The sequence below is a fragment of the Oncorhynchus keta genome, chromosome 20, assembly GCF_023373465.1.
Source record: "Oncorhynchus keta strain PuntledgeMale-10-30-2019 chromosome 20, Oket_V2, whole genome shotgun sequence".
NCBI lineage: Eukaryota > Metazoa > Chordata > Actinopteri > Salmoniformes > Salmonidae > Oncorhynchus > Oncorhynchus keta.
Genome location: NC_068440.1, coordinates 41,028,947 through 41,046,020, shown reverse-complemented (window position 1 = coordinate 41,046,020; position 17,074 = coordinate 41,028,947). Strand labels below are relative to the sequence as shown.

The 17,074-nt window shown below is 48.6% G+C and overlaps 1 protein-coding gene across 1 annotated transcript in view; it reads right to left on the bottom strand.

Annotated features, from left to right (window-relative positions):
* Nucleotides 1-12,248, bottom strand: part of fam49al (family with sequence similarity 49 member A, like) — a 145,559-nt gene extending 133,311 nt beyond the window's left edge. Inside the window, 1 exon segment of the mRNA XM_052472886.1 lies at nucleotides 11,871-12,248. The gene's annotated coding sequence lies outside the window, so the exon portion shown is untranslated.
* Between the last annotated feature and the right edge of the window lie 4,826 nt (nucleotides 12,249-17,074).

Sequence of the window (17,074 nt, the reverse complement as noted above, 5' to 3'; positions counted from 1 at the left end):
CTGATTCTACTACTCAGCTGTTCTTCCATGAATAGTCCAGTGCTACCACACCTGATTCTACTACCACACCTGATTCTACTACTCAGCTGTTCTTCCATGAATAGTCCAGTGCTACCACACCTGATTCTACTACCACACCTGATTCTACTACCACAACTGATTCTACTACTCAGCTGTTCTTCCATGTATAGTCAAGTGCTACCACACCTGACTCTACTACCACACCTGATTCTCCTACCACACCTGATTCTACTACCACACCTGATTCTACTACTCAGCTGTTCTTCCATGAATAGTCCAGTGCTACCACACCTGATTCTACTACTCAGCTGTTCATCCATGAATAGTCCAGTGCTACCACACCTGATTCTACTACCACACCTGATTCTACTACCACACCTGATTCTACTACTCAGCTGTTCTTCCATGAATAGTCCAGTGCTACCACACCTGATTCTACTACCACACCTGATTCTACTACCACAACTGATTCTACTACTCAGCTGTTCTTCCATGTATAGTCAAGTGCTACCACACCTGATTCTACTACCACACCTGATTCTACTACCACAACTGATTCTACTACTCAGCTGTTCTTCCATGTATAGTCAAGTGCTACCACACCTGATTCTACTACCACACCTGACTCTACTACCACACCTGATTCTACTACCACACCTGATTCTACAACCACACCTGATTCTACTACTCAGCTGTTCTTCCATGAATAGTCCAGTGCTACCACACCTGATTCTACTACCACACCTGATTCTACTACTCAGCTGTTCTTCCATGAATAGTCCAGTGCTACCACACCTGATTCTACTACCACACCTGATTCTACTACCACACCTGATTCTACTAACACACCTGATTCTACTACTCAGCTGTTCATCCATGAATAGTCCAGTTCTACCACACCTGATTCTACTACTCAGCTGTTCTTCCATGAATAGTCCAGTGCTACCACACCTGATTCTACTACTCAGCTGTTCTTCCATGAATAGTCCAGTGCTACCACACCTGATTCTACTACCACACCTGATTCTACTACTCAGCTGTTCTTCCATGAATAGTCCAGTGCTACCACACCTGATTCTACTACTCAGCTATTCTTCCATGAATAGTCCAGTGCTACCACACCTGATTCTACTACTCAGCTATTCTTCCATGAATAGTCCAGTGCTACCACACCTGATTCTACTACTCAGCTGTTCATCCATGAATAGTCCAGTGCTACCACACCTGATTCTACTACTCAGCTGTTCATCCATGAATAGTCCAGTGCTACCACACCTGATTCTACTACTCAGCTGTTCTTCCATGAATAGTCCAGTGCTACCACACCTGATTCTACTACCACACCTGATTCTACTACTCAGCTGTTCTTCCATGAATAGTCCAGTGCTACCACACCTGATTCTACTACTCAGCTATTCTTCCATGAATAGTCCAGTGCTACCACACCTGATTCTACTACTCAGCTGTTCATCCATGAATAGTCCAGTGCTACCACACCTGATTCTACTACTCAGCTGTTCATCCATGAATATTCCAGTGCTACCACACCTGATTCTACTACCACACCTGATTCTACTACTCAGCTGTTCATCCATGAATAGTCCAGTGCTACCACACCTGATTCTACTACCACACCTGATTCTGCTACTCAGCTGTTCATCCATGAATAGTCCAGTGCTACCACACCTGATTCTACTACCACACCTGATTCTACTACTCAGCTGTTCTTCATGAATAGTCCAGTGCTACCACACCTGATTCTACTACCACACCTGATTCTACTACCACACCTGATTCTACTACCACACCTGACTCTACTACCACACCTGATTCTACTACTCAGCTGTTCTTCCATGAATAGTCCAGTGCTACCACACCTGATTCTACTACTCAGCTGTTCTTCCATGAATAGTCCAGTGCTACCACACCTGATTCTACTACTCAGCTGTTCTTCCATGAATAGTCCAGTGCTACCACACCTGATTCTCCTACTCAGCTGTTCATCCATGAATAGTCCAGTGCTACCACACCTGATTCTCCTACTCAGCTGTTCTTCCATGAATAGTCCAGTGCTACCACACCTGATTCTACTACCACACCTGATTCTACTACTCAGCTGTTCTTCCATGAATAGTCCAGTGCTACCACACCTGATTCTCCTACTCAGCTGTTCTTCCATGAATAGTCCAGTGCTACCACACCTGATTCTACTACCACACCTGATTCTACTACTCAGCTGTTCTTCCATGAATAGTCCAGTGCTACCACACCTGATTCTCCTACTCAGCTGTTCATCCATGAATAGTCCAGTGCTACCACACCTGATTCTCCTACTCAGCTGTTCATCCATGAATAGTCCAGTGCTACCACACCTGATTCTGCTACCACACCTGATTCTCCTACTCAGCTGTTCATCCATGAATAGTCCAGTGCTACCACACCTGAATCTACTACTCAGCTGTTCATCCATGAATAGTCCAGTGCTACCACACCTGATTCTACTACTCAGCTGTTCATCCATGAATAGTCCAGTGCTACCACACCTGATTCTACTACTCAGCTGTTCTTCCATGAATAGTCCAGTGCTACCACACCTGATTCTGCTACCACACCTGATTCTACTACTCAGCTGTTCTTCCATGAATAGTCCAGTGCTACCACACCTGATTCTCCTACTCAGCTGTTCATCCATGAATAGTCCAGTGCTACCACACCTGATTCTACTACTCAGCTGTTCTTCCATGAATAGTCCCTTGCTACCACACCTGATTCTACTACCACACCTGATTCTACTACTCAGCTGTTCTTCCATGAATAGTCCAGTGCTACCACACCTGATTCTACTACCACACCTGATTCTACTACTCAGCTGTTCTTCCATGAATAGTCCAGTGCTACCACACCTGATTCTACTACCACACCTGATTCTACTACCACAACTGATTCTACTACTCAGCTGTTCTTCCATGTATAGTCAAGTGCTACCACACCTGACTCTACTACCACACCTGATTCTCCTACCACACCTGATTCTACTACCACACCTGATTCTACTACTCAGCTGTTCTTCCATGAATAGTCCAGTGCTACCACACCTGATTCTACTACTCAGCTGTTCATCCATGAATAGTCCAGTGCTACCACACCTGATTCTACTACCACACCTGATTCTACTACCACACCTGATTCTACTACTCAGCTGTTCTTCCATGAATAGTCCAGTGCTACCACACCTGATTCTACTACCACACCTGATTCTACTACCACAACTGATTCTACTACTCAGCTGTTCTTCCATGTATAGTCAAGTGCTACCACACCTGATTCTACTACCACACCTGATTCTACTACCACAACTGATTCTACTACTCAGCTGTTCTTCCATGTATAGTCAAGTGCTACCACACCTGATTCTACTACCACACCTGACTCTACTACCACACCTGATTCTACTACCACACCTGATTCTACAACCACACCTGATTCTACTACTCAGCTGTTCTTCCATGAATAGTCCAGTGCTACCACACCTGATTCTACTACCACACCTGATTCTACTACTCAGCTGTTCTTCCATGAATAGTCCAGTGCTACCACACCTGATTCTACTACCACACCTGATTCTACTACCACACCTGATTCTACTAACACACCTGATTCTACTACTCAGCTGTTCATCCATGAATAGTCCAGTTCTACCACACCTGATTCTACTACTCAGCTGTTCTTCCATGAATAGTCCAGTGCTACCACACCTGATTCTACTACTCAGCTGTTCTTCCATGAATAGTCCAGTGCTACCACACCTGATTCTACTACCACACCTGATTCTACTACTCAGCTGTTCTTCCATGAATAGTCCAGTGCTACCACACCTGATTCTACTACTCAGCTATTCTTCCATGAATAGTCCAGTGCTACCACACCTGATTCTACTACTCAGCTATTCTTCCATGAATAGTCCAGTGCTACCACACCTGATTCTACTACTCAGCTGTTCATCCATGAATAGTCCAGTGCTACCACACCTGATTCTACTACTCAGCTGTTCATCCATGAATAGTCCAGTGCTACCACACCTGATTCTACTACTCAGCTGTTCTTCCATGAATAGTCCAGTGCTACCACACCTGATTCTACTACCACACCTGATTCTACTACTCAGCTGTTCTTCCATGAATAGTCCAGTGCTACCACACCTGATTCTACTACTCAGCTATTCTTCCATGAATAGTCCAGTGCTACCACACCTGATTCTACTACTCAGCTGTTCATCCATGAATAGTCCAGTGCTACCACACCTGATTCTACTACTCAGCTGTTCATCCATGAATATTCCAGTGCTACCACACCTGATTCTACTACCACACCTGATTCTACTACTCAGCTGTTCATCCATGAATAGTCCAGTGCTACCACACCTGATTCTACTACCACACCTGATTCTACTACTCAGCTGTTCATCCATGAATAGTCCAGTGCTACCACACCTGATTCTACTACCACACCTGATTCTACTACTCAGCTGTTCTTCATGAATAGTCCAGTGCTACCACACCTGATTCTACTACCACACCTGATTCTACTACCACACCTGATTCTACTACCACACCTGACTCTACTACCACACCTGATTCTACTACTCAGCTGTTCTTCCATGAATAGTCCAGTGCTACCACACCTGATTCTACTACTCAGCTGTTCTTCCATGAATAGTCCAGTGCTACCACACCTGATTCTACTACTCAGCTGTTCTTCCATGAATAGTCCAGTGCTACCACACCTGATTCTCCTACTCAGCTGTTCATCCATGAATAGTCCAGTGCTACCACACCTGATTCTCCTACTCAGCTGTTCTTCCATGAATAGTCCAGTGCTACCACACCTGATTCTACTACCACACCTGATTCTACTACTCAGCTGTTCTTCCATGAATAGTCCAGTGCTACCACACCTGATTCTCCTACTCAGCTGTTCATCCATGAATAGTCCAGTGCTACCACACCTGATTCTCCTACTCAGCTGTTCATCCATGAATAGTCCAGTGCTACCACACCTGATTCTGCTACCACACCTGATTCTCCTACTCAGCTGTTCATCCATGAATAGTCCAGTGCTACCACACCTGAATCTACTACTCAGCTGTTCATCCATGAATAGTCCAGTGCTACCACACCTGATTCTACTACTCAGCTGTTCATCCATGAATAGTCCAGTGCTACCACACCTGATTCTACTACTCAGCTGTTCTTCCATGAATAGTCCAGTGCTACCACACCTGATTCTGCTACCACACCTGATTCTACTACTCAGCTGTTCTTCCATGAATAGTCCAGTGCTACCACACCTGATTCTCCTACTCAGCTGTTCATCCATGAATAGTCCAGTGCTACCACACCTGATTCTACTACCACACCTGATTCTACTACTCAGCTGTTCTTCCATGAATAGTCCAGTGCTACCACACCTGATTCTACTACCACAACTGATTCTCCTACTCAGCTGTTCATCCATGAATAGTCCAGTGCTACCACACCTGATTCTACTACCACACCTGATTCTACTACCACACCTGATTCTCCTACCACACCTGATTCTACTACCACACCTGATTCTACTACCACACCTGATTCTCCTACCACACCTGATTCTACTACCACACCTGATTCTACTACCACACCTGATTCTACTACTCAGCTGATTCTCCTACCACACCTGATTCTACTACTCAGCTGTTCATCCATGAATAGTCCAGTGCTACCACACCTGATTCTACTACCACACCTGATTCTACTACCACACCTGATTCTCCTACCACACCTGATTCTACTACCACACCTGATTCTACTACCACACCTGATTCTACTACCACACCTGATTCTACTGCCACACCTGATTCTACTACCACACCTGATTCTACTACCACACCTGATTCTACTGCCACACCTGATTCTACTACTCAGCTGTTCATCTATGAATAGTCCAGTGCTACCACACCTGATTCTACTACCACACCTGATTCTCCTACTCAGCTGTTCATCCATGAATAGTCCAGTGCTACCACACCTGACTCTACTACCACACCTGATTCTACTACCACACCTGATTCTACTACCACACCTGATTCTACTACTCAGCTGTTCTTCGAGACCATGAATAGTAGAATCAGGTGTGTTAGAACTGGTCTTGTACAGAAAAGGCTTTATAAACCCGCAGCTTGTCAAGAGCAATTGTGGTCATCTCTGTATTCTATTTACAACGTTGACGATATCTGATGAAAGTACATTTGGTTGTAAACAAGTTTGTGTTCATTATTTGTGTATTTTCCCGGAGCTTGCGATTGTCGTAGAGGGATCAGGGATCATTTTATTTTGACTCTTCTAATTACGTCGGTCATTTTTACAATTATTATTATTATAATATCGTTTATAACAAATAATAAAACACCTCAAGTATGAATTAGGCTGTTTGAGAAGATTTGAATCCGAAGAATCCTGCCTTGAAGTACAATAGCAACATAGTAGCTTGAAGATGTGTGCTGGATAACCTTGGTGGAATAGGGATTGTGGTGCTCATGTGAATTTCCTTTATTTTTCAGCTTCAGACCAATGCCTATTCTCACTTAAAACATATTTTTAATTTTAAATAATACCATTATCAGATTATTTTATGCAAAGTGACTTAGTCATGCATGAATACATTTTACGTACGGGTGGTCCCGGGAATCGAACCCCCTACCCTGGCGTTGCATGCACTAAGCTCTACCAACTGAGCTACAGGATGGTTGATGGTGATCAATTCAATACTGAATTACAGAGATAATTACACATATAGCATGCCTGCCTGCCTGCCTGCATGCCTGCCTGCCTGCCTGCCTGCCTGCCTGCCTGCCTGCCTGCCTGCCTGCCTGCCTGCCTGCCTGCCTGCCTGCCTGCCTGCCTGCCTGCCTGCCTGCCTCCCTGCCTGCCTGCCTGCCTGCCTGCCTGCCTGCCTGCCTGCATGCCTGCCTGCCTGCCTGCCTGCCTGCCTGCCTGCCTGCCTGCCTGCCTGCCTGCAAAATGCCTGCCTGCCTGCCTGCCTGCCTGCCTGCATGCCTGCCTGCCTGCCTGCCTGCCTTTCATTCCTGCCTGCCTGCCTCCCTGCCTGCCTGCCTGCCTGCCTGCTTGCCTGCCTGCCTGCCTGCCTGCCTGCCTGCCTGCCTGCCTGCATGCCTGCCTGCCTGCCTGCCTGCCTGCCTGCCTGCCTGCCTGCCTGCCTGCCTGCCTGCCTGCCTGCCTGCCTGCCTGCCTGCATGCCTGCCTGCCTGCCTGCCTGCCTGCCTGCCTGCCTGCCTGCCTGCCTGCCTGCCTGCCTGCCTGCCTGCCTGCTTGCCTCCCTGCCTGCCTGCCTGCCTGCCTGCCTGCCTGCCTGCCTGCCTGCCTGCCTGCCTGCCTGCCTGCCTGCCTGCCTGCCTGCCTGCCTGCCTGCCTGCCTCCCTGCCTGCCTGCCTGCCTGCCTGCCTGCCTGCCTGCCTGCCTGCCTGCCTGCCTCTCTCAGTCTCTCCATATATCCTTCCAAAATGCCCCATACATAACAGGGTTATTCTCTCCATTCATCCTTTCATTCATTTTTTCCCCTCCCTCTCTGTCTCTCCTCCCTAAACGACCCACAATGCACCCTTTCTGCACTGTGATCTAGGACTATTGTTTTTTTTTGGCATTGTGTTTGCATTTCACGTCAGTGTGTGTGTCTGCATAGCGGCAGGGCAGACAGTAGTGTTATCCACGGTGGAGAAAGGTAGAGATGGGAGACATGCAGAGAGAGTCAGCTGGTAGTGCACAATGACCATACTGAGGTGTGTGTGTTTGCATAGCGGCAGGGCAGACAGTAGTGTTATCCACGGTGGAGAAAGGTAGAGATGGGAGACATGCAGAGAGAGTCAGCTGGTAGTGCACAATGACCATACTGAGGTGTGTGTGTCTGCATAGCGGCAGGGCAGACAGTAGTGTTATCCACGGTGGAGAAAGGTAGAGATGGGAGACATGCAGAGAGAGTCAGCTGGTAGTGCACAATGACCATACTGAGGTGTGTGTGTGTGCATAGCGGCAGGGCAGACAGTAGTGTTATCCACGGTGGAGAAAGGTAGAGATGGGAGACATGCAGAGAGAGTCAGCTGGTAGTGCACAATGACCATACTGAGGTGTGTGTGTTTGCATAGCGGCAGGGCAGACAGTAGTGTTATCCACGGTGGAGAAAGGTAGAGATGGGAGACATGCAGAGAGAGTCAGCTGGTAGTGCACAATGACCATACTGAGGTGTGTGTGTTTGCATAGCGGCAGGGCAGACAGTAGTGTTATCCACGGTGGAGAAAGGTAGAGATGGGAGACATGCAGAGAGAGTCAGCTGGTAGTGCACAATGACCATACTGAGGTGTGTGTGTGTGTTTGCATAGCGGCAGGGCAGACAGTAGTGTTATCCACGGTGGAGAAAGGTAGAGATGGGAGACATGCAGAGAGAGTCAGCTGGTAGTGCACAATGACCATACTGAGGTGTGTGTGTTTGCATAGCGGCAGGGCAGACAGTAGTGTTATCCACGGTGGAGAAAGGTAGAGATGGGAGACATGCAGAGAGAGTCAGCTGGTAGTGCACAATGACCATACTGAGGTGTGTGTGTGTGTTTGCATAGCGGCAGGGCAGACAGTAGTGTTATCCACGGTGGAGAAAGGTAGAGATGGGAGACATGCAGAGAGAGTCAGCTGGTAGTGCACAATGACCATACTGAGGTGTGTGTGTGTCTGCAATGTACTGCAGTGAAAGGAGACAAGCCCTCGTTAACTGACTTAAGATATGCTACCACTACATTATCACATCCATAGGACACTAGGGGTTAAAAGCGTTGGACCAGTAACTGAAAGGTCTCTGGTTTGAATCCCTGAGCAAGATGGAAAAAGTCTGCGGTTCTACCCTTGAGCAAGGCGTTTAACCCCCAAAATAACCGCCCCGTGGACGTCGATTAAGGCAACCCGCTGCATCTCTTTGATTCCGAGGGGTTGCCTTAATTGTAATATACACATTTCAGGTTGAATACATTCAGTTGTACAATTGACTAGGTATCCCCCTTTCCCTTAAACAACCCCTGGATACAGCATCTAACCCTGTACCCTCTCTTACCCTCTCTCTCTCTCTCTCTCTCTTACCCTCTCTCTCTTACCCTCTCTCTCTCTCTCTCTCTCTCTCTCTCTCTCTCTCTCTCTCTCTCTCTCTCTCTCTCTCTCTCTCTCTCTCTCTCTTGCTTCCTCTTTCTCCATCCAACCCTGTAACCTCTCTTACCCCTCTCTCTCTCTCCTCTCTCTCTCTCTCTCTCTCTCTCTCTCTCTCTCTCTCTCTCTCTCTCTCTCTCTCTCTCTCTCTCTCTCTCTCTCTCTTACTTCCTCTTCTCTCCATCTCAACCCTGTAACTCTCTCTCTCTCTCTCTCTCTCTCTCTCTCTCTCTCTCTCTCTCTCTTACCCTCTCTCTCTTCCTCTTCTCCATCCAACCCTGTAACCTCTCTACTCCTCTCTCTTACCCTCTCTCTCTCTCTCTCTCTCTCTCTCTCTCTCTCTCTCTCTCTCTCTCTCTCTCTCTCTCTCTTTCTCTTCTCTCTCTCTCCATCCAACCCTCTCTCTCTCTCTCTCTCAACCCTCTCTCTCTCTCTCTCTCTCTCTCTCTCTCTCTCTCTTACCCTCTCTCTCTCTCTTACTCTCTCTCTTACTCTCTCTCTCTCTCTCTCTCTCTCTCTCTCTCTCTCTCTCTCTCTCTCTCTCTCTCTCTCTCTCTCTCTCTCTCTCTCTCTCTCTTGCTTCCTCTCTCTCCATCCAACCCTGTAACCTCTCTTACCCTCTCTCTCTTGCTTCCTCTTTCTCCATCTAACCCTGTAACCTCTCTTACCCTCTCTCTCTTGCTTCCTCTTTCTCCATCCAACCCTGTAACCTCTCTTACCCTCTCTCTCTTGCTTCCTCTTTCTCCATCCAACCCTGTAACCTCTCTTACCCTCTCTCTCTTGCTTCCTCTTTCTCCATCCAACCCTGTAACCTCTCTTACCCTCTCTCTCTCTTGCTTCCTCTTTCTCCATCTAACCCTGTAACCTCTCTTACCCTCTCTCTCTTGCTTCCTCTTTCTCCATCCAACCCTGTAACCTGTCTTACCCTCTCTCTCTTGCTTCCTCTTTCTCCATCCAACCCTGTAACCTCTCTTACCCTCTCTCTCTTGCTTCCTCTTTCTCCATCTAACCCTGTAACCTCTCTTACCCTCTCTCTCTTGCTTCCTCTTTCTCCATCTAACCCTGGAACCTCTCTTACCCTCTCTCTCTTGCTTCCTCTTTCTCCATCTAACCCTGTAACCTCTCTTACCCTCTCTCTCTTGCTTCCTCTTTCTCCATCCAACCCTGTAACCTCTCTTACCCTCTCTCTCTTGCTTCCTCTTTCTCCATCTAACCCTGTAACCTCTCTTACCCTCTCTCTCTTGCTTCCTCTTTCTCGCTCTCAGTCTATCCAACCAACCATGTCACAGCTTTTTCTCTCTCTCCATCCAACCCAGTACTATTTTCTCTCTCTCCTTCCCTCTTTAGCCTAGCACTCTATTCTCATCCTCCTGCTTAGCCTCCATTTCCTCCAGAATTATTCCTCTCCTTCCTCTCATACCTCCACAACCCTACCCTGTGTCCCTTCCTCTCGTACCTCCACAACCCTACCCTGTCTCCTTCCTCTCATATCTCCACAACCCTACCCTGTCTCCCTGTCTCCCTTCCTCTCATACCTCCACAACCCTACCCTGTCTCCCTTCCTCTCATACCTCCACAACCCTACCCTGTCTCCCTTCCTCTCATACCTCCACAACCCTACCCTGTGTCCCTTCCTCTCGTACCTCCACAACCCTACCCTGTCTCCTTCCTCTCATACCTCCACAACCCTACCCTGTGTCCCTTCCTCTCATACCTCCACAACCCTACCCTGTCTCCTTCCTCTCATACCTCCACAACCCTACCCTGTCTCCCTTCCACTCATACCTCCACAACCCTACCCTGTCTCCTTCCTTACATACCTCCACAACCCTACCCTGTCTCCTTCCTCTCATACCTCCACAACCCTACCCTGTCTCCTTCCTCTCATACCTCCACAACCCTACCCTGTCTCCTTCCTCTCATACCTCCACAACCCTACCCTGTGTCCCTTCCTCTCATACCTCCACAACCCTACCCTGTCTCCTTCCTCTCATACCTCCACAACCCTACCCTGTCTCCCTGTCTCCCTTCCTCTCATACCTCCACAACCCTACCCTGTGTCCCTTCCTCTCATACCTCCACAACCCTACCCTGTCTCCTTCCTCTCATACCTCCACAACCCTACCCTGTCTCCTTCCTCTCATACCTCCACAACCCTACCCTGTGTCCCTTCCTCTCATACCTCCACAACCCTACCCTGTCTCCCTTCCACTCATACCTCCAGAAAATCTGCCCCTCTCTGTCAGCCACATGCATCCAGAGTTTAACCTAATTTCTGGGCTGTAGCATCTTATCCAGCCTTACCCTTAATTTCCCTCTCCTCTCCTTTCCTCGCCTCTCCAGCCTTACCCTCATTCTCCTCCTCTCCTCTCCTCTCCAGCCTTAACGTCATTCTCCCTCTCCTCTCCTCTCCTCTCCTCTCCTCTCCTCTCCTAGCGTCTCTCTCTCCAGCCAAGTCCTCTCGTGCTTGGCTCGCATCCAGAGTGATGTAGTGATGGAGCTGTGGCTTTTCCAACCTCTCTCACCATCTTACTATCAGTTCAACGCATTAGGCATGAATGCAGAGAAAGAGCGAAAGAGAGGAAGAGAGAAAGGGATGATTCTGCTTACCGGCTGAACGTGCTGTAGAGCGTCTCCGGGTTGTGCAGTTCCTCCTTCCGCCGGACCCGAGGTGAAAGAAGGATGGATAAAACAAATTTAGAGAAGGACAAAGAAAATAAACACAAAACCTCTGGTAGGTAAAGAGAGGGAGTGCTTTTTTCCCCTCTCTTTCTTTCTGCAATCCTTTATCCTTGTGAGCCAGAGGGCTACGGATTCTCCTTAACACTCTCTCTCTCTCTCTCTCTCTCTCTCTCTCTCTCTCTCTCTCTCTCTCTCTCTCTCTCCCTCCGCTTGCTCACTCAGTGTCTCTCTGCACTCAACACAGAAACCTCGGCCCAGCAGCTGTTAGGCTATAGGAAATAGAACGCTGTGTGCTCTCTCTCTCTATCGCTCGCTCGCTCTCTCGCTCTCTTTCTTGCTATCTCTCTCTCTCACAAAGAACCCCCGCAGTTTTTCCTCATAACACCTCCCCCCAGCTCCCTCCTCACCCCCACCCCCCTGCGACGAACAACTGACATTTCCTACAAGCCTGCTGGCAACAAGGGGAGGCCAAATTGTGTGTGTGTGTGTGTGTGTTTGTCTGTGTGAGTAAGAGGTTGTATTCATTCTGTGTAGGTGTTTGAGTGTGGTCATTTGTGTTTCCGAGATTAGCAAGTTATAATATTTGTACACGCGTGAAGTAGTGATAGGGATGGCTTCCCCAAATATTTGACCAATAAATAAATTACAATTATAAAATAATTTAATCTCTCTCTTTGAGTTTTAATAATTTTCCGTAAATTCAGATTTGTTCCTGGACTTGTGGTTTTGACTTAATTCTCTCATTTCTTCTTCATTTTCTCATGTCAATGATAATGACGGGAGATTCTGATCAAACCATGAATGAATACGTTACGTTACCACTGGCCTGAGACGACTGAAGTTTAATATGTATCCTAGATGTCGCCGAGTAAAGCTAAAGTTCACTAGCTAGCTAAATTAGCTAGTTCATTGAGTGCCCAAGCGAGCAATAATTTTATCCAGTTAGCCTATGAAAACAAATCAAATCAAATCAAATGTATTTATATAGCCCTTCGTACATCAGCTGATATATCTAAGTGCTGTACAGAAACCCAGCCTAAAACCCCCAAACAGCAAGCAATGCAGGTGTAGAAGCACTGAAAGTGTACCATATGACAGAGACAAAAGGGTTTTTCCCAACATGAAATAGAGGAGGAGTTCAAATAGTCTACAAGTAGGGTGAGTAAACATTTTTTGGTATTACTTGCACGTGCATGTATACACACACACACACACACACACACACACACACACACACACACACACACACACACAAATTTGACTATTTATCAGTTTTTGGTACCTTTAAGTGTGTTATTAAACTAAGCATATATCGCCTTGTTGAATTGATGATGTTTAAGTTGAAATGGTGCTGGAATAGAGGACTGATTTTCTCATGTTGTCTTTGTGCTGACTTGTGGGTAAATCTGTGGTTTCTAATTCACTTAGTTGTTTCGTGTTAACTGTTTAACTTTTTTTGTGAAAGTCACCCGGGACAGATGTTATTTTTTTGGGGTTTTGTGACAAAACTAACTTGTTGTCCAGTGGAAATATATTCCTGCCATCTTGTGACTGTTGCCACAGCCTTATTGAATATATATTTTACCTTTATTTAACCAGGCAAGTCAGTTAAGAACAAATTCTTATGTTCAATGACGACCTAGGAACAGTGGGGTTAACTGCCTGTTCAGGGATTTGAACTTGCAACCTTTCTGTTACCAGTCCAACACTCTAACCACTAGGCTACCCTGCCGCGTGATGAACGAATGGGTTACAGAGCAAACAACTCCATTATCACAACACAGGGTTTAACATGGCTTTTTAATAGCTTGGCTTCCTCAGGGATTTTACCCACACACCACTACTGGTGTGAAGGAAGGAACATTTGTAGGTGAATATGGTTGATTCATTATTTACGGAGTGTTTTTTTTTCTACATTTTTATTTTTTATTTTACTAGGCAAGTCAGTTAAGAACAAATTCTTATTTTCAATGACAACCTGGGTTAACTGCCTGTTCAGGGGCAGAACGACAGATTTTTGTACCTTGTCAGCTCGGGGATTTGAACTTGCAACCTTTCGGTTACTAGTCCAATGCTCTAACCACTAGGCTACCCTGCCGCCCATTAAACACAGCCCAGTTTATTTAATGGTGTATGTTAGAGTTGGGGGTCATCGAGAGTAAACATTTAGCTGTTCTCTCTGTCCCTTTGCACGCGCGCATGTGTGTGAGTCTGCGGCTCAATTCAGCTTTCTTTAGGGGCCCTCGACCCCAGGTCGCTGTCATGGCGATGGGGTAGGGTAAATTAGGCGTGTCTAACTGCCCAGTGTGGGTGTGCATGCCTGGTGTGTGTGTGTGTGTGTGGGGGGGTAGGGAGGGAAGGAGGAATAGAATTACCATTGTCTGTCACTACGGTGCCCTGCCTGCCGCCCAATCAGCCATCAGAGGCCCCAGCCGACCCAGGGGAGGACAGTATGAGGGGGACAGTATGAGACTGATCCCAAGGCAGTCTGGGTGAGGTGTACAGCGGGTGAGAGACTGATCCCTAGGCAGTCTGGGTGAGGGGGACAGCAAGTCAGAGACTGATTCCTAGGCAGTCTGGTGTGAGGGGGACAGCAAGTCAGAGACTGATCCCTAGGCAGTCTGGGAGAGGGGGACAGCGAGTCAGAGACTGATCCCTAGGCAGTCTGGGTGAGGGGGACAGTGAGTCAGAGACTGATCCCTAGGCAGTCTGGGAGAGGGGGACAGCGAGTCAGAGACTGATCCCTAGGCAGTCTGGGGGAGAGGGGGACAGCGAGTCAGAGACTGATCCCTAGGCAGTCTGGGTGAGGGGGACAGCGAATCTGAGACTGATCCCTAGGCAGTCTGGGAGAGGGGGACAGCGAGTCAGAGACTGATCCCTAGGCAGTGCTCATATGTCTGGGTGAGGGGGACAGTGAGTCAGAGACTGATCCCTAGGCAGTCTGGGTGAGGGGGACAGCGAGTCAGTGCTCATATGTCTGGGTGAGGGGGACAGCGAGTCAGAGACTGATCCCTAGGCAGTCTGGGTGAGGGGGACAGCGAGTCTGAGACTGATCCCTAGGCAGTCTGGGTGAGGGGGACAGCAAGTCAGAGACTGATCCCTAGGCTGTGCTCATGTGTATGGTTGAGGGGGACAGCGAGTCAGAGACTGATCCCTAGGCAGTCTGGGAGAGGAGGACAGCGAGTCAGAGACTGATCCCTAGGCAGTCTGGGAGAGGAGGACAGCGAGTCAGAGACTGATCCCTAGGCAGTCTGGGTGAGGGGGACAGCGAGTCAGAGACGGATCCCTAGGCAGTCTGGGGAGAGGAGGACAGCGAGTCAGAGACTGATCCCTAGGCAGTCTGGGTGGGCGGGACAGCGAGTCAGAGACTGATCCCTAGGCAGTCTGGGTGAGGGGGACAGCAAGTCAGAGACTGATCCCTAGGCAGTGCTCATGTGTCTGGTTGAGGGGGACAGCGGGTCAGAGACGGATCCCTAGGCAGTCTGGGTAGGGGGACAGCGGGTCAGAGACGGATCCCGAGGCAATGTGTCTACGTGAGGGGGACAGCGGGTCAGAGACGGATCCCTAGGCAGTCTGGGTAGGGGGACAGCGAGTCAGAGACTGATCCCTAGGCAGTGCTCATGTGACGTGAGGGGGACAGCGGGTCAGAGACGGATCCCTAGGCAGTCTGGGTAGTGGGACAGCGAGTCAGAGACTGATCCCTAGGCAGTCTGGGTAGGGGGACAGCTAGGAGACTTCCCTAGGCAGTGCTCATGTGTCTGGGTGAGGGGGACAGCGAGTCAGAGACTGATCCCTAGGCAGTCTGGGTTAGGGGGACAGCAAGTCTGAGACTGATCCCTAGGCAGTGCTCATGTGTCTGGGTGAGGGGGCAGCAGGTCAGAGACTGATCCCTAGGCAGTGCTCATGTGTCTGGGTGAGGGGGACAGCGAGTCAGAGACTGATCCCTAGGCAGTCTGGGTACAGAGACTGATCCCTAGGCAGTCTGGGTGAGGTGGACAGAGTCAGAGACTGATCCCTAGGCAGTGCGTGAGGGGGACAGTATGAGACTGATCCCAAGGCAGTCTGGGTGAGGTGTACAGCGGGTGAGAGACTGATCCCTAGGCAGTGAGGGGGACAGTTGAGACTGATCCCAAGGCAGTCTGGGTGATCGGGTGAGAGACTGAAGGCAGTCTGGGTGAGGGGGACAGCAAGTCAGAGACTGATTCCTAGGCAGTGAGGGGGACAGCAAGTCAGAGACTGATCCCTAGGCAGTCTGGGTGAGGGGGACAGCAAGTCAGAGACTGATCCCTAGGCAGTCTGGGAGAGGGGGACAGCAAGTCAGAGACTGATCCCTAGGCAGTCTGGGTGAGGGGGACAGCAAGTCAGAGACTGATCCCTAGGCAGTCTGGGTGAGGGGGACAGCGAGTCAGAGACGGATCCCTAGGCAGTCTGGGAGAGGGGGACAGCGAGTCAGAGACTGATACCTAGGCAGTCTGGGAGAGGGGGACAGAGACTGATCCAGTGGGTTCTAATAGATCAGGTAACTCTGTACACGACCCAGTGGGTTCTAATTGATCAGGTAACTCTGTACACGACCCAGTGGGTTCTAATAGATCAGGTAACTCTGTACACGACCCAGTGGGTTCTAATTGATCAGGTAACTCTGTACACGACCCAGTGGGTTCTAATTGATCAGGTAACTCTGTACACGACCCAGTGGGTTCTAATTGATCAGGTAACTCTGTACACGACCCAGCGGGTTCTAATTGATCAGGTAACTCTGTACACGACCCAGTGGGTTCTAATAGATCAGGTAACTCTGTACATGACCCAGTGGGTTCTAATTGATCAGGTAACTCTGTACACGACCCAGTGGGTTCTAATTGATCAGGTAACTCTGTACACGACCCAGTGGGTTCTAATTGATCAGGTAACTCTGTACCCACTAATTGAGGTAACTCTGTACACGACCCAGCGGGTTCTAATTGATCAGGTAACTCTGTACACGACCCAGTGGGTTCTAATTGATCAGGTAACTCTGTACACGACCCAGCGGGTTCTAATTGATCAGGTAACTCTGTACACGACAAAGTGGGTTCTAATAGATCAGGTAACTCTGTACACCACCCAGTGGGTTCTAATTGATCAGGTAA